Source organism: Clupea harengus, chromosome 7 (assembly GCF_900700415.2).
Source record: "Clupea harengus chromosome 7, Ch_v2.0.2, whole genome shotgun sequence".
NCBI classification, from domain to species: domain Eukaryota; kingdom Metazoa; phylum Chordata; class Actinopteri; order Clupeiformes; family Clupeidae; genus Clupea; species Clupea harengus.
Window position 1 is genome coordinate 8,788,186 of NC_045158.1, and position 18,074 is coordinate 8,806,259.

The 18,074-nt window shown below is 44.9% G+C and overlaps 1 protein-coding gene across 12 annotated transcripts in view; it reads left to right on the forward strand.

The window, feature by feature from the left end:
* The window catches only part of arvcfb (ARVCF delta catenin family member b), a 161,162-nt gene that overhangs the window by 41,218 nt on the left and 101,870 nt on the right, over positions 1-18,074 (forward strand). For all 12 annotated transcript variants that reach the window (XM_031570399.2, XM_031570393.2, XM_012815941.3 and 9 more), the window contains one exon: positions 17,836-17,936. The gene's annotated coding sequence lies outside the window, so the exon portion shown is untranslated. The remainder of the gene's footprint in view (positions 1-17,835; positions 17,937-18,074) is intronic.

Sequence of the window (18,074 nt, forward strand, 5' to 3'; positions counted from 1 at the left end):
GTTAGTGAGGCCGTAGATGGTGTTTGGACGTCTTTGTTCTCAACAGTGCTAAGTCCAGATATTAGTATGCAGCACGACACAGCAAAGTGCGCACTTAAAAAACATGTGCACATGCAAGGGCACTGCTAAGTATGTGCACATCTGGAGCTGAGGGCTAGTGTGTGTGTGTGTGTGTGTGTGTGTGTGTGTATATACTGTATATATGTGTGTGTGTGGATGCGTGTGTGTACTGAGATGCACGGCCACACAGAGAGGGGCGTTGAGTGCGAGGTGGAGTGTCAGGAGAGCGTGACTAATCGTGGGATCTCCTGCTTACTCCGTGTGGCAGGGTGTCCTTCACGGCTGGCTGGTGAGGCCGCTACATGCCTAGCACACCAAACTGGCTCCAGCTCCACATGGTCAGGGCTCCAGCATACAAACACACAGGCCTGGTCTTAAATCATCATGGTTGATGTGGGTAATATAATCACTCGTTACATAAGATAGCTTGTTTATGTGTAATCCCAAAGGCATTTTATTATATCTGGAAGGGCAGCGAAAATACTTGCACCTCCATCTCTTTTTTTGTGTATGAAAGTTCTCCTGTCTTCAAAGAGTGTAGCCACCAGATGAGAATTGCTTAATACTGACAATGAATCCGCTTTGCCCAAAGTGACATTCCAAAACCATGAGCTATGGGAACGCCAGACATGTCCAGGAAGTCTCTGCCTCCCCGTATCAGCTTATCTCAGCATTGCCCTCCTTTCATCATTCTTACAGTACTCACTCCCTTTTCCTCACATCTTCAAACAGTCCACTCGGCCCCATCTGCCCCCTCGGTGGCACCGAGGTCTGAAGGGAGGTATGAGGCTAGTCGTTAATTATGCAGTGGCTGACCATTTGGATGAAATTACACCAAATCACCTTTTTGCGTTTGGTATCTGTGCATTATTTAAGCGATAGGACATGAGTGAGAGTGGGGTCGGTAAAGGATATCACAGCTGTGATTCGGCCGTAGGATATCTTATAATTTGTCAGGCTGTAGCCTTTTCACAAGACTCTGTTCCATTACGACCTGGTCACCTTTCTTTAACTATGTCTGGAGTCGCCTCTTTGCAATATGTATGAAAGACCATGATTCAATGAAAGAGCACCTTTTGTATAATTTCATTGCAAGATTGCTCATGAATAATTAAACACCGCTCCGCCACTAATTATACGTATCGTAAAAGTATTGAATAAAATATATGATGGATTATTTGGCCGAGTGGAATAGCAGACTGATTTAGATGCATTAGTGTGACTGTTGAATATAATGCTTTGTTCTTCGTGAGCGGCATTTGCAAGATTCCCGTCGCCTCCTCAAATGGTGTCCCAATAGGATTTAGAGGCAACATGTTTCACGTTGGCATTGGCATGCAAATAGGCCAGTTGGCAGAGTGAGTGTGAGAATTTGGATGTAGTTTTTTTTGTTTGATTAGAATATTTTCACACGGGCAGATTGAAATTGCTAATTGTTTCTTGATGTGAGCTGAGAATCCCAGCTCCGCTATCAGCAATTGGAGACAGTGGCCAAGAAACTATTTATTTCATGCCTGTTAATCTGCCTAATTTATCAAAGACTCAATGTATTACAGAGTTTCAGTTTAGGATACCGTATGCATATCCCAATGACTGTATTGTCATCTTGTCCTTCCTAAAGATTAGAGATTCACTCTTTTAACCCCATTGACACAGGTGCCAACGTGGTGCCACTGTTTAGCATTCTGGTAGAATGTAGTATTTAAAAGTTTTGTTTTGTTTCACAGAGAGAGTATTATTTTTTAATTCCCTCGAATGTCCTCCAGATTCTGTATTGTGCGACTGATCATTTTCTTTTAAGTGTATGCTATTTGAGCTCTCGCTTTCTCTCTTTCTCTCTCTCTCTGCATTTGTGTGTGTTTGTGTGTGGGTGTGTGACTTAGATAGAGAGAGTGAGTGAAAGAGAGAGAGTGAAAGCGTGGGGGGGGGGGGGGGGGGGGGGGGGGGTTAATGCATAGAGTAGAGAGACCCCTATTTTCAGACAGTGTGTTGGAATTTTAATTGCTATGACTGGGCTGCTTTGGAGATAAGACGAGGCAGGGGGCTCAAAGTATGCGTGGGGCTTCTTTTAATAGATTCAAGATAATGATGACCCAGTGCTTTTGGACTGCCATGAAGGGGGGTGCGGAAGGGGGTGCGGGGGGTGGGGGGTTGGTTGGCTTCAGGAAATACCCCCCCCCACCCCCCACCCCACACACACACACACACGCACACACACTTTGCTTCTGCTGTAAACACCCATAATTGGGATTACAGGATAACATCAATCATGGCGAACTATGGGCGGCATCCAAAAAATGGATTTGTGTCGAAGTTAGTCAGTACAAGACCATGAGCTGTGAGGGTTTTGTGGGGTTCTTTACTTAAGGAGTACTTTAGGAGTTGAGCCGCATCACTCAGAATCTACCTTTGTCATGGCATGCTTGGCCTCACCTGCAGTCATCACACTCTGAAAGGCACACCATCAGCACAGGGCTGTCCTGGCTCATCTCAATATCTCTGAGATGTGCCCTTCTTTGTTTTTTTTGTGCTCTTTGGCCTTCTTGCCCTTTCTCCTTTTGCAAAGGCCAGTGTTCCCCTCATGACCTCTCTCTCTCCCTCTCTCTCTCTCGCTCGTTCCATATACACAGCCATTTCCTGACCTGGCTGTGATGGTCACAATTGTCTTGGCATCTACATACCAGAGCAGAGCCAAACAGAGGGTGACACGCAGCCAAAACAACAACAACAGCAAAAACAGGACATCTGCCCACCTTTAGTCTGGAGCTGTTACAGTGCCCCTGCTCTCAATAAGCTCTCCCTGACTTGATTTGGACCGAGCCGCGAGTGATTTCAGAGAGCTCTGTCTCAGGCGTTTGATATTGATTTCTGTGAGCCGGGCCTAGAATTATAAACACTGTAAACACTGGCAGGGAAGCGCACATCCTCTGCAAATAGCAGCATTAAGTTGGCGCGAGGTTACAAGCCTGGAGAGAAAATGTGTGCTGAATTGCGGAATTCAGTAAGGGAAATAAAAATGTAATGTTTAATGCGGAATTTGCATGGAATTGCGTGGAATTTGACATTTTTGTTATAAAAAGACTGGAGAGAAATACATCCCATAGTGTTTAATAGCAACATTGTTGCCCGCGTGTGCCTGTGTCAGAGACAGCTAACCAAAGTTAATGAAGCAACAACTTGATAAATCTCATTATATCAACCTCTCACATTTAGTGGTTGGAGTTTGCCACAAAGATGGCATATTGACGCATTCCTATGCATTATGAACTGAACAGGAAATACGTTCACTCGTTGTAGGCTAACACAGCATCTAAATATTCTCAGAGTAACTTTCGTTCATGTAGAGTATTATAACACAAGTGGCTTAATGACTCAGTACAAGTCTTGTAACATGGAAACCGGAAGCTAATCCCCCTTCAAATAAATTTGCATTTTTTTTCATTCCATAAAATGAAATTTAAAATGATAGGTAATTAAACTGTATTTGTATTCTTCAGGGACATACTGGCATTGCTACCCTACACTCTCTACCCTATTACAACAGAGGTCTGTCACCTAGACAGATACAAATGTGTGCAAAAGCCTATGTGCCGAGTACATTGTTTGATTGGACCTATGATTTGATGATAATCCAATTGATAAATCTAAATCTAGGAAAAACCCTGGAAAACACGGAATCTGGCAAAAAATAAAACAGATTTCATGGGCCCCTAAGAGAGGGAGGGCGAGAGAGAGATAGGGGCCCTCCCCGAAGATGAGCTCTGTGTAATGCCACTTCCTGCATCCCTTTTGTTCTCTGCCACCTGTAACCCTGACTTTTTAAGCAGTAATTGGTAGTAAGGGTGGGGAATCTTTGCTGTGAACAAGAGCGGGCTAAAAATAGACCTCTGCAGGCTGCCTGGTGCTGCTAGTGGGAGAGGAAGCTTTAATTTTCTTTGGCTGAAATGATATGTTTGAAACACTATAGTTTGCAAGATTATTTAGAATGATTTATAATAAATCTTGAAAGTCTTTGATCTTTGATGAATCTCACTGTCAGGATTTTTTGTATATTTGAATACGTTTTTGTTTTGTGTGTTTTTGTGTAAGACTTATTTGTGTCCTGAGACCCTGAATAACACACAAAGGTGATTGGAAGTTTAGCTCATAGCCTTTTGGTAATCCCCTAAACAGAATGCAGGGAGATCACTTTTCCTACACAGCTGTGACTCAGTGGCCTTTTCAATAGGCAGCAATTTCTCTGTCCACTGAGTCATCCCCATCCATCCCCTCTATGGAGGACCACCCATTCAGGGTCTGGGATGGAATTATGAGGGTTGGGGAGACCTGGAGTCCAGAGGCCTCCTCTGTCCACTCAGCCTTAACATCTCATCCCCAAGGGCCCAGGCAAGAGCAGCCATCCCAACCCCTCTTTTCATTTCCAGACCCCTAGACTTCGCCACCCAGAGGCACTTATTCATCTCCGGGCTCTAGCCCTGCATAGTCTAGCCCCCCATCCCTTAGCCCACTCCAGAGGAGCTGCATATAATTGACCTGCCATCCAGGACAACTTCACACTGGTCTCCTTGGGTCCTGGATGGGTGAGGATGTGGAGGTCCGGTCGTTTATCTTGCTGCCTCGAGGCAATGGAAGGTAAAAGTGTGGGGGGGGGGGGAAGAAAAGTCTACAGTGGAAAGGGGGGCCTGACACCTAGACGGCTGACTAATCTCGCTGATCTCATTGTGATGACCCCGGACACCCCCCACCACCTCCTTGAACAAAAGTGATGACATCATTTTGCAGGACCCCAACCCTAGTCCTTTGAAAGTCACCCCAGCAAAAGCCAACTCTGCGTTACAGTGGAGGGGGCTACAGCGGTAGTTTAACTTCCGCTCGTCTCCCCAGGACACCGCAAGCGAATCAATACTTTCTCATTAGCTTGTCTCACGCAAGCCGGAGCGAGGGGAAGAACCGGGGGATTCGGTTAAATGCAGAGACAGTGACGGCCGACCAAATTACACCACCTCCTCTGTCTTTCCCTGCGCCGTGTACTGTGGGGTAGGAAATGCTGATGGTATCTCTATGCCCCATAGCTGTTGGATGGCCAAGGCAACTTCAGTGTCCTTGTACGATAGCAGGCTGTAGCTCAGGGCAAACGGTTGACGTGATCGCTACATCATTTGCTACAGAGGGAAAGATCCCAGAGCTGTGGGTACAATAGGGACCAGCCTTACACAGGCACCAGAATAATGTAGAACCTTATCTTGTGAGCAGACGCCGGATACATGTGGGTGCAACTGTGTATAAATAGCAATACTCTCCCTACGAGGGCCACCAAGATAATGTTGATACTTTCCTGATAACAGCACCAATAGTATGTTGGTGATCTCACCTGATTGGATAGGCATCACCCATTCAAGACAACAGCAGATCAGTTAAGTTGAACACAAAGAGTGGTGTCCACCACAGTGGTACAAATAAAGATCAGTCTCATAAATCAATCAAATATATCAGTCTCATAAGATTCCGTAACTCGTAAACTCATAAGTTCCTGATTAACAATCACATAATGGACGAATTCCAGGTGTAGCAACAGAGCGCACTCGGTTGTTGTATCACCACTCAAGATCATCTTGGCTCAGAAGTTGCATTTTTTTTTTTTTTTTTTTTTTTTAATTCAAGGCCAGTCATGAAGACGGATCATCCCCACCCTTGTGCTTGCCGAGTCCTCTCAGTTTGCAGTTCTCGCACAGTCTGTTCCGTCGTGTTCTGTCAAAATTGTTACAAATTGTTTAGCCCATCACCAGTCTGTCAGCTTTGGAACGTGCCCAGCCAAATTACGCTGTCCAAAAACGGCATGACTCTGTTGGGACTACAGACCCACTCACACCTCACTGTATAGCCAAACAATTTAATAGAGAAGCCTGTTCACAGCCAGCGCCCCGCCTGGTAGTTCAGGGCTTTCAAAATGGCTGTCTGCTCTCTGTCTCTTTTTGGTAAAGAAAGTAGTGGGAGGTGGAAGCATAGAGAAGATAAAAAAATGCAGTTGTTACTCACAACAGCCTCTGAACTTCTCTCAGGCAAACTAGGAGGTGGACCCCACTGTGGTTCAGCTACAGCCATGTTATGGAGATTTGAAAATAAATGACTGGTAATGAGATGATCACAGCGTTAGATGAAAAACAGGAAGCCACGACACAGTGAGAGTCATGATGCTGCTTTCCATAATGAGCGGTTTGGAGCGAAGTGCTAGTTGCATTTCCAAAAGTAGAACTCTCTGAGGGGGTGTTAGCGGCTGCATTAATGTACCGTGTTTGTGTGTTTTACAGCACAAAAGGCAAATGCCTGGAACTGGAACGCTGTAATTAGCGCTATAATTAGGGAGGTAATGTATTCCGAATCTTTTTTTCACCCCGCCACGGACTATGCAGGTAAAGTTTTGCTCAGTTCAGCAAAAGTTTGAATCTGTTCATCCCCCCGTATCTAATTTTAGGCGCGAGGGCTATGAGAAGTCGACAGAGGGAGAATGCATCATCCTCCACTGCACAGGAGGCGTTAGGGAGTGAATGCAGGAGGAGAGACACGGTGCTCCGTTCTGTCTCGTGGAGGAGGGAGGCGGGAGTCCCCCGGGGGACAGACGCAGCAGGGTGCATGTCCCTCTTCTTCGGCTCGCAGGAATAAAGGAAGGATTTGGGAAAGTAGGCCCATATTAATGGGTACATTATAGGTACCCTTCAGGCGCACAAATTGTGATGGCATTATTGCCAGTATAGCGTCTGCTCTACATGGCCGTTTCAGTCATGGCAGAGTGGCTTAAGCTGACTTTTATACATTTGAACAGCGTTCCTTATATATTGAGGCTTTCAAGTTGGATTTGAGGGATCCCTCTGCTTATAGTTTTTTAATAGGGAATACTACCGAAATGCATACAAATTCCAGGTTGAATTTCTTAAGAAGGTATATATGCGCAATCAAAAAAAGCATAGCTTTAAAGATGTACACTTGATTTCTTGATTTCTTTATAATCAGTCTGACATCCATAATAATACAGTCAACTTCCAGAAATGTGCAGTTGGTGAAGTGTTGGGATTAGCCCTTAGGTATTTGTGAATTTGTCTCACTCCTGAGTATGTGGTGAATCACAGATTTATGTTTGTCCTCAATTTCTGTCTGACCTGTTTCATTTGCTTTTCCACTATTGATGCTGGTTTATTTGTTGCAAAACAGATTGAGCCAAGACTGAATGGCTGTGGCTGCTTTGCCCTGTTCCTGACAATGATATCTGATGCCCCCCGTCTATAGATGCTTGTATATTGCCTTCCCTGCATGAGCTTAATGTTTGGCACAGCAAAATTGCCAGGCATAATTTGTTCTGTTTACTTGACAAAAAGAGGCAGCTGAATATGCCACAATGCTTATTTGTCGGGGCTCCTTATCAAGATCGTTCATACCCTGCTGCTCGTGGTCACAAATTAATCACTTGGGGATGGGGAGGAGGGTTGTGTGTGTGTGTGTGTGTGTGTGTGTGTGTGTGTGTGTGTGTGTGTGTGTGTGTGTGTGTGTGTGTGTGTGTGTGTGGGGGGGGGGGGGGGGGGGGGGTTCCCAGGCTGAATAAATGTCACAGAGTGACCTTTTCTCATTAAAAAGTCAAGTGCAAGTTGGGCGGAACACATAGTTATTGCTGAGATCCCACACAATTGTCTTCACCCATCACCGGCAATATTAATGGACTCTCTCTCATTTCTTTCATGGCTGGCCATGCTGTCGGGCAGCCCCCCTCCTCGTACAACAACCCCTTCACTGTCTCCTCTTATTCCCTCTCACTCCGTCTCTCCTATTGTACTCCCTCCTTGCATCGCACACATCTGACGATCTGGTCCGCTTTACCATATGCCCTCTCTCGCCATCGCCCCTATTCCTCCTCCCGCGCGGATCAATACTGCAGGGGGGCACCTGTCTGGGTTTCATGTGATCTCACAGTCCCTTGCCTTTTCACTAGTTTGATTGAGAGAATGGGTGCAACAAACGACAGCGTGTGTGCCAAATCTGCAACCAGAGACTTACAATTGAGAATGTAACAGTATTCAGTGGTAGAGCTAGTCTCTGATGTGCCTGCTTTGCCTAATGGCACATCTAGTAATGCAATTCCAATAGTGTAATCCTATTCCCTTCACCCCTTCTCCATTTCTCAATGCCAATCGAACCAGTGTTTTTTTTTTTTTTGTTCAGGAATAGATGGATGAGGTTGAGCCGAGGGTGAGCGGACACACAGGATTGAGATCGGGGCCCCCACCACTCTGCTGTATGTAATGAATGTTTGGAAACGTTACTGTATGGGTCCGTGCTCATGCAGCCCCAGGCCTTTCCATGGCGTTTTGTAGAGGGTCAACACAACAAGAACCCCCTAGTGTGAGGGAGCAGTGACCCAGATTGGCGTGACCTGCCAATGAGACAAACCAGCCCCGGCTGACGAGAATGAGAAAGCAGGCGAGTGTGGCCGGGGCACCGTGTTCACCCTCGGGGCGAGGGGTGCTCACTGGGGGCAGCGGAGATGCACAGCCCTGGCTGGCAAAACTGACACCCCTAATGCAGTCATCTGTAATGTGGTGTATGCTCCACACACACACACACACACACACACACACACACACACACACACACTAGGGATGGGCATTCGATTAAATTGTCTTAATCGATCGTCGGGAGAATTAACGATCGATTTTCGATTAATTATTAATATTTTTATATTAAAATTCACTATTTATAGGCTATATTAAAATGCAGTGAAAATAGAAAAAACACAGCGTGTTTCCTCATTGAGATATTTATTACAAGATGAACAACTCTTGTGGCAGTTAAACTTACAAGATGGACAACTCTTGTGGCAGTTAAACGGGATCCGTTCAATGGTTACACTTGAAAATATGCGCTGCTGTACTCTTAAGCAGCGGAGCCGACAGCTAGAAGCCGGTGCTCATAAACACAACTGACCTTCGTTTTTTTTTCTCTCTAACTAATTAATCTCACATTTTGAAATTCATTCATCTAGATTCATCGTGATTAAAAGTTTGTTTTCTTCTAAAGACTAAATCTTATAAATTAACGAGTAATCACTTCATTCATTATTTTAGACACTGTTGTTTAATTGTATTTTGTTCGTGCTCTCTCGCCATCAGCCAAGGAATGTATGCGAGACACAATGGTGCCCCTCGACGGTAAATCGTAAGAATTGTCCCCTGAAGCAATTCGAATCACCTCAGTCAGCCCACCGTCTTCAACTATGTTGATGGGCCGACAGTCACCCGCAACCTAAACTGCTACAGCGTTGGTAACCTTTTCACGGACTGGTCTAGTTAATTTCCTAGAGAAGTCGTGGAGTGTGGGTTGGCGACCATCTAACCTGGGACTGCTTTCTGTCGGGTGCTTTGCATTAAGGTGATAACTTAAACACGAGCTGCTTCTGTGATAGCTACATTCAGCTTGACAAATGCTACATACAACTTTAGTTTTGTCGATTGTTCTGTCATTTTGCCTCTTAAACAGAAACTTTCCGCCCAACAATCCCTCAGCTCTCTCCATCTTCAACTACCGTCTCGGTCTCGTCTATCTAACTGACTGCAGACAAGGGGCGGTTTCGTGCCACGGGTCAACGCGCACCGGAAGTAAACAAAGTTGCGTTAACTGCGTTCAAATATTTGATTGCATTAATCTCCGCCACAATAATCTCATAGAATAACGCGTTAACTTTGACAGCCCTAAAATAAATAAATTACACGCACACTACGCAACAGAACATGCATTAGTTTTAATCGATGAAAAAATTATTTCATCGAGGAAATTCTTAATGATCAATTAATCGATCGTCGATTAATTATGCCCATCCCTAACACACACACACACACACACACACACACACACAGTCAGCTGCTCATTGTGTCCCACTGGGGATGATGGGGGGGGGGTAATGTGAATCACTAATGCCCATAGAGGCAATCCATAGTGTGTTTAGAGACTGAGTACGACCCCCACCCACACACACTCCCTACAAACGGTAACCTTTTCACTCCCCTGTCATGCTCCCCCTCCCTCCCCTCCCCTCCCACACTTTCAGTTTTTTATTTATTTATTTGTTTACTCAGTAATTAGTTCAAAAAATGTTTTGGTTTTGCTGCCTTCATTTACCAAAACTGGTTTCGCCAGGTTTCCATATTGATATTGATTAGTGGTGTTTGGTAGACTGAGCTCTTCATTAACTGGAAATGAAATAAGCACTTCGGGGGATTGTTTCGAAATTGCTTAAGGCAACTTGATTGGGAATTTTAAAATGAGTAAAACTATTCACGCGAAACGACTATATTTACTTCACATCTTCCTTCGCTTGCTGACTCATGATGGATCAAAGTGTTTGCATTGCACTTTATTCTGAAGTCATTGGGTGATTGCAGTTTTTCTTTTTCATGACGTCAGTTGCAGAGTGTACTAGCATTTCTTTCTTCTCGGTTTCTACTTGGCATCCTGCCAGTTGTATCTCAGCGTCAGACGATGAGAGCCCAAAGGCTACGCTTGGTAACAGTAAATAGATAAAGAGGATAATTGGTCTAAGTGTTCCTCGTGTATGTTGTGTTTATAAGACTCTTTCTGTTGCCATCTCTGTTCCCTTTCAGACCCTGGGCTCTTCGCTATTTCACTTAGGCACAAATATTAATGTCTGCTTCTAGCCTGTATCTCTCTTTCTCTCTCTCTCTCTTTCTCTTTCTCTCTCTGATTCCATCCCTTTCCCTCCCCCTCTTCAGACAGCTCAGGGATTCATGTCAAATCTTACAGCCATCAGAGAAATTCCCCAGGCTTTAAATGTAGAATGCAGTGCAGTAATTATAATGGAAGAAGTATTTTTGCCCTGGTTTTAGAGAAAGAAAGAAAGAAGGGCTAAGCAGGTTTATTTTTAATCTGTGGAATGACATCTGTTTTCCTCTCTCGCTTTCAGTTGTTTTTCAGTATATAGAAATATAGTATATCAAAATAGAAAGTATATCAAAATGCTGCTGTTTCTCTTTGTCTTTGTAGCATATTTGTTTTGGGTGCTCGTCTCATACGACAGACCTCACTAACGGAGTAAAAATTATCTGTATGCTTGCTTTGCCAGTGGGTTTGGCCTCGATCGTTTCTGCAATTAGTCCTTTAGGGAGCCTTAGGTTAATATTTTCTCTTCAGAGAATCCTGAAATTATTCAAAATCTGCAAGCAGTGAAACGCTTCATGCTATTCCTGATAGGCTTCACTACACTAAACATTTTCATTCCATTTGCTTTCAGCTGTATTTGCAGGATGTGCTTATTTGCTATTTTCTATCAGGTTGTAATCACTGAAAATGGGGTGCAATTGTTAACATAATGCAGATCGTAATCTCCGCGTTGTGACCTACCGCTTCCCTCCTTGGATCACATTGGCTGTGACTGTTGTCATTGTGCACTGCACAATGGCGCTAACATGAAATTGTAAGGGGTTTAGGTTGCACACAGTACACTCAGTAAGGGCTCAGGTTGCACAGAAGGTTGCGCAGAACAAGGCCTTAATTGTGGCCACCTCCAGGCTGATTTACCCAGCCCTGGCAGTTGCTGGAAGCAGTTCCGCTAAAACAAATGAGCTGAGCACGTTCACTATGGGGCTCTGTGACTCAATCTCTCTCTCTCTCTCTCTCTCTCTCTCTCTCTCTCTCTCTCTCTCTCTCTCTCTCTCTCAATCTTTCTCTCTCTCTCTCTCTCTCTCTCTCTGTGCTGCTGTGAGGGAATTGGCTTGTGTGTCTGTTACCCTCTGGTAACAGATGACTTGACACAGAGGTCTTTCTTATCCCCTCCCTTCCATTGTATCAGGCCAGACCAATTCACTCTCCTTGCTTTAAAAAAAGCACAGCAGCAGCCCCTGCCACCCCCACCCCCCTAAACAATACTGTGGATGCAATATTAATGACCATCTCTTTACCTTTCTCCCACCTGGCACTTCTCTCTGCCTCACTCTCAGGTCTGAAGCTGGCTCTCTCCATTTTTGTCACGCAACACCTCACCCCATGCCTTTGAGCCAGAGTAATACTGTTTGAAAACTTTGATTAGAGTGTGCGAGGGCCATTCCTTCTCAGCTGGGGAGAAAGACATACATTTTTAATGTAATGATTTCGCTCGAGTGCTGAGAACTGCTCTGAAAAGGGTGGCGACGTTTGTTGTGTGTGGACGTGCCTCTCCGTTTGGCTTTCGCCTTGTCCTGGCTTTTCAAAGACTTTTGAGCGCTTTGTCACCACTGAGATTCCTCAATTTTAGTCACATTTTTGTCCGTTAGTGTTTTCTCAGGTACCACTTACGGAAACTCTTTCCCCCGAGGCGGTCGAGCCACAGCTATCTGGGGGTATATGTTAAAAATGGATTCCATTAAAGCTGCCATTTCTTTTGAACTCCTGTTTGAAAGGAGAATTTCATTATGGTGTAGTGCTCCTCATCTACGTGCGGAGAATGGGACTGACGAACTCCCGTAATTGAATATGAAACCTCGGTATTCGATGCCGGACTCCGGAAATGATGTTGCCTTTTCTAAAGATAGCCGATTCTTACCATAAAACTGGGGGGGCAATTATGGTGAGCAGAGCCCTTTTCCTGCCCTTGGAAGAAATGTATTAAGTTTGGAGTCCGACGCCATCAAAAAACCCTCCCCTGTTAAAGCCATCAGAAGGCAGAGAATTGATGGTAATTACCTCTCTTATGGGAAGAATCTGAGAAGTTTGTGGTTTGCACAAGGGAGGAGCAGAGGTCTCGTCCTGATACTCTTTGCTTTATGAAACCTTTGCTGTTCTCCCAGACTGCCGTGTTCAGCAATAACAATCCCCAAAGAAACCTCAAAGAATACTTTGAAGTGTTCGGTTACTTCACATAGCCCATATGAATGCTTTCTCCTTCAGTGTGTCCATTTTTGTGAATGCACATGTCCGTGTGGTTATCTACATCCATCCAATCAAAGAGAGTGGTGGTAACATGAAGTCAAGTTGAAATGAGCACTGCCACTTTGACCGAGCTACACGTGAAACCCGGCTGGCAGAGCGCTCGTTTGAGGGGTTCACAGTGCTCCCCTGCCCCAGCCCTGGCCTTCTGTCTTGTAATTAAGTTCTCCTTTGTCTTTGTAGAATGTGCTGGATTCCCTCTGGGATACGTCCCTCTGCCTCTCCGCTGGCACAGGTGTTGCATAATTGACGAGTACAAGGTTTAGCCTCCCCGGCATCGAGCAATTCCACCCACACCCCCACCACAACCACTTCCCCTGCATATCTTTTATTCAAAGCGGCAGGCCGTGAAAACTCCTCTCTGAGAAGATCTGCCGCTGCCATCCGGGCAGACTGATCATCCATATGTTCCAGACCACGCTCGCGTCATGGGCCGAATGCACAAATAGATTCACAGAGGAGAGGCAATGGCTGTTTCCTCCTCCTTCTCTGCTGCAATCTCCACCAGCACACAGACATCTGAAGCTTTCTGCAGTTGCCCCTGTCTTCCCCACCCCAAACAAAATACACAAACGCAAAACCTCTGCCTCATGGGCTTTACATTTACATTTTACAATTAGTAATTTAGCAGACGCTTTTGTCCAAAGCGACATACAAGGGAGAGAACAGTCAAGCTATGAGCAATAGAACCTGGTGTAACAATAAATACTACTTTACATAAGAAATAGAAAAAAACTAAATACTGCTGTAATTGCAAGTTAAGCACTAGTCTTTGGGGTGGGGTTAGGGTAGTCGCATTTTCATGCTTTGTCATCCCATTAGTGTTTTTATTTACACCCAGGGGGTGGAACAGAGGCAGTCAAGAATGGGGAATTTGAACAAAATCAACACCCAACGGTTCAAAGTCAAACACCCACAGCAGTGTCGGTGTGAAGGTCTGTGGAAAAAAGTGTGCTTCCTCACTCTGATGTAGTGGGGGTGGCAGCTGGAAATGGAGAAGGGTCCACTGTGTTAGCAGCGGGCTCTGGTTCTGATGCAGACCGGAGGTGCTTGGAGGTCTGCATCCACGGTGATCTGATGCTTTGTGATTAAGGACTCGGTTCTGCGATGACTCCGAACAAAAGCGGGAGGCAATTCAGAGAGACCGAAATTGTAAGAGCTCGGCTGCTCGCTGGAAACCGCGGAGGACGGGAAGGAATCTACTATGTGGGTGACCTTATTTGTAACATGCTTTAAGCAAGGGGCGAAAAAATCAAACGCTCTTAAAAGGGAGTGAGTCACACGTGATAAATCAGGTCACTTGATACAAAACATCAAGTCCGGCTCTTGAAAGGTTAAGGCCACTGCAAAGTATTCGTGTAATGTTGTGTGAAAATTAGTTTTGTGTACCCTCCTAGGATTCATGAATCTGGTTCTAAGAGTGTAATTGTGTATCCAGTATTAGGGTAACTTGCAGGATAATACTGTGTTGGTTGCCATTAACATGATGTAGTGAACATAACATAATAAAAATGTACGTTTAGACCAGGTCCTTAAAACATTTATATACCAAAAACTGGTGCATTGGGCTGAGCAGTTATTGCAAAAATATTCTCCAAATTTGCATCTGCCTCATGTTGTTGTGTCACATGTCAAAGAGGAAACGCTTGGAGTAGCACTGCAAAGCCATCTAAGAGAAGTCGTCCATAGGGAGGCTGCTGATGTGTGTCTATGTGTTGTCACCCCGGAGTGTGTTGACGCGGTAAATGCCTGACAGCCTCTGATGCAATGAAATGCATACGTTCCCTGTTCGGCAGAAGAGAGAAGAGAACGTCTTGGGGTTTGAAAAGCAAGCAAACATACTACACTTTCCCCTGCAAGATGTCGGCTGACACCCAAGCCTCCAGACCTTGGAGTTGCCTCATCAATTTTCGCTTTTCCTGAAGCCGTCAACATTTTTTCCCCTCTTTTTGTGCAGGGCTTTTTCAATTCATCTTCTTCCCCAGAGAATAACTTTGATTTTGATGGCTCTGTGATGTGAGGTCGATGGGAAAAGTACTATGTGAAGGTCAGTCTGCGCCAGTGTTCTCACCGTGAACCAATATTTCCGACACGACCATTTTGATAGACATAATGATGATGGACAGTAATTTCCTCAAGGGAATGTTCAACTGGGTGACCAGTCCATTGGATTGTGGCACACAATCAAAGAAGGGCACTTTCAGAGTGTGGCGTCCGGGCGGTGCTTTGAACTAGAGCAGTGAGGTAAATGGATTACCTGGACATTATGTGGAGCCTCTCCTCCTCTGTGTTCTGTTGTGCCTCTTCCATAACCCTCCAGACATACATACATCTCAGCTCACGGTCAAAAGTTCAATTGTTCATCATCTTTGGTTGCCTAACATGACTGGGTTGATCTCCAATATACTGGAAAAGTGAAAAGGCCATAAGTTCATGAAAAAATCATTCAGCTTTGGCATAATTGGACTTAGGGACCAAATGTGAGAGTTGTCAAATTTCAGCTACCAGAAGGCAGTCAAGTACCCCATTCCACTACTTTGCTGCAAACACATGAAGTAATGCATTACGAATGCTTTGTTGAAGGATTTGTGAAGGTTGCCAACAGTTAATGAGGGATCGTTATCATCATTAGGGCCAGTCTCACTTTGCTGGATGGAGCCAATTAGTCTTGATGACTTCAAGCTCCCAACAAAAGGACATCAATAAGGAGGATTTCTCAGGCCTCCACCCCCCCCCACGGCCTTTCATTTCGCTCCGGTCACACAAGGGAATCGTCCTAAAGAAAAGACAAACAGGGATTTGAGCTCAAGAGTCAGGAGTGCTGGAAGGTTGAAGTAGTTTGGCAGAGAAAAGGGCCCTGCTCTTGGGGCAAAGGGGTGATTTAGTGTTGGGCATGTGTCAGTTTAATTTACATGTGAGGGGACTTCTTTAGCAGAATGCTATTATTCAGAGTGACCCACAGTCCAGTGGCTTTGGATTTGTTGCTTCAGTGTTATGTCCTCTGTGTTGGAATGACCTCCCTGGTCTTGGCTGTGCCAGTGACACATCCAGCCCTGCCATAGGTCTCTTTGATTATACGGAGTGATACACTTTGTTTGGTTTGCCAGTGGGATTTTTTTACTTAATATTTCTCCTTCATTCAATTTGTTCACAGGTGTACTTTTTGCCTGTATAAATATCTGGCGATAGCCTCATAATGTCTAGTCTTTTTATGTATGCATTGGCAGTGTTGTGACGAATGTCTCCTGCTTGCTAGAGCCTGGCCAGCCTGCCAGAGACGAAGCTAAGCGCCATTAAATTCTCTAATGAAGCTACTCCTGTGAGCTGAGAAATCCTGTCGTTGCCTCTTTCCTTCCTGTCCTCTCTGCGAATCCATCACTCCGCCTCTGAGCTACGGAAAACAATGGGGTGAGGAGGAGGAGGAGGAGGAGGTTGAAAAGCGGAAAAGGAGGAGAGACATGCTTCTCCGTGTGCCAGAAAGGCCTCGAAAATAAAACTGCACCTCAGTCGAGACAGCCGAGAGAAGGGATCTTATTTATCAGGCCTCTCTAGACAACACCTCAAAAAGAGCTGTAGTACATTCATTATTGATTCTGAAAACACGCCAGAGCGCCTTTCCCTCTCAATGAGTTTTTCCTCTTTGAAAGTTTGCGTACATCCGTGGGATATGCTTGCTGTGCCTATGTGTTTGGTTTGAGTTAAATGTACAATGGTTTGGAAGGATTTCCTCAGTTTTCTCCATCAAGATGCCTCATAAACAAGTGCCTCTGTTAAGATATTCTGCTGTCCTTTTACACTGTATAGGCAGTGGTGGCAGTTTCAGATTCTGTAAGGTCCTCCCCATTCTTTCCTATACATAGCCCAAACCGAGAACAGATGACTTTTAAAAATGGCATAATATATGGAAGCACCGTATAAATGCTGACTGTGGGTGCTTTTGGTATGTAACTGTGTTTGTACTGGCGTAATCTCTCATTCTGAAGACATCAGGGTGCAAGCGGGCTGAGCTGGGAGCAGTGATAGCTAATGCCGCCCGGCTTAGCTTACCTTTGATGTTCGTCCTAGAAATCCAAGGTGCTCAAAGGCTGCCTGTCCTTGAAGTTAAAGAAGCCATGTATCCCTGGAGAGTGCGAGATATTGTAATCCTCGGCAAAATAAGAACTTTGTTGGGGGGGGATCTATATGCATGCATGAGCGTCTCAGCAATCTCCCCAGAGCTGCCTCCATGGTCCTGTAGGTTAGACAATGGCAAAGTAAAACAACAAATTGGGTTCATGTTTTATGAATTCGTCTTGAGTTTTACCCCTGCCGCAGAAATGTGCTGCTGTTAAATTGTAGTAGATGTAGAGTAGAATCTTTTGTGTGTGTGTGTGTGTGTGTGTGTGTGTGTGTGTGTGTGTGCGTGTGCGTGTGTGTGCTTGTGTGGAGGAAGGCAGCATACAGCTACAGGACACTGCTAAACACTGGGCTCCTGGAAACAGTGGAATGAAATATCGATGATTATGAGGAGTAAAGTTATGTGGAGGCTCAGGAGAATATGGTGCTGGTAGTGAAATGGCCAGCAGTGTGAAGCACAATGAATAATTTGTGTAACCTTTAATCTTATCTTAAAAGCCATGACCTCACAACTTTATATTGCAAAACATGAAGAAATGCTGATCTGTGCCAGAGGCAGTTGTATTATGTAAAGGTCTCAGTTTAATAATTGCCTAAGTTATAACGTCTTGATAAATGTGTGTGTCTTGAAAAATGTGTGTGTGTTTGTGTATGTGTGTTCATCTGTGTAATCCCGCTTGTTTCCTTGTTAATTTGCAGCTGCTGAGGCAGTCTCATCGCCCTGGGTGGACCACACAGACCCATCAACTCTAACAGACAGCCAGTCCACTTGCCTCCTGACTACACCGCTAACATCAAAGGTACCACATAAGAAATCACTCTCTCCTCTCCCTTTAAGCCTTTCATCATCCAGTCTAATGTATCACTGGCTCAATTAGCTGAATGTCATACTTTTCTCTGTTTTTTTTACCATCGAGTCTTTATTCCTTTTACCCCTG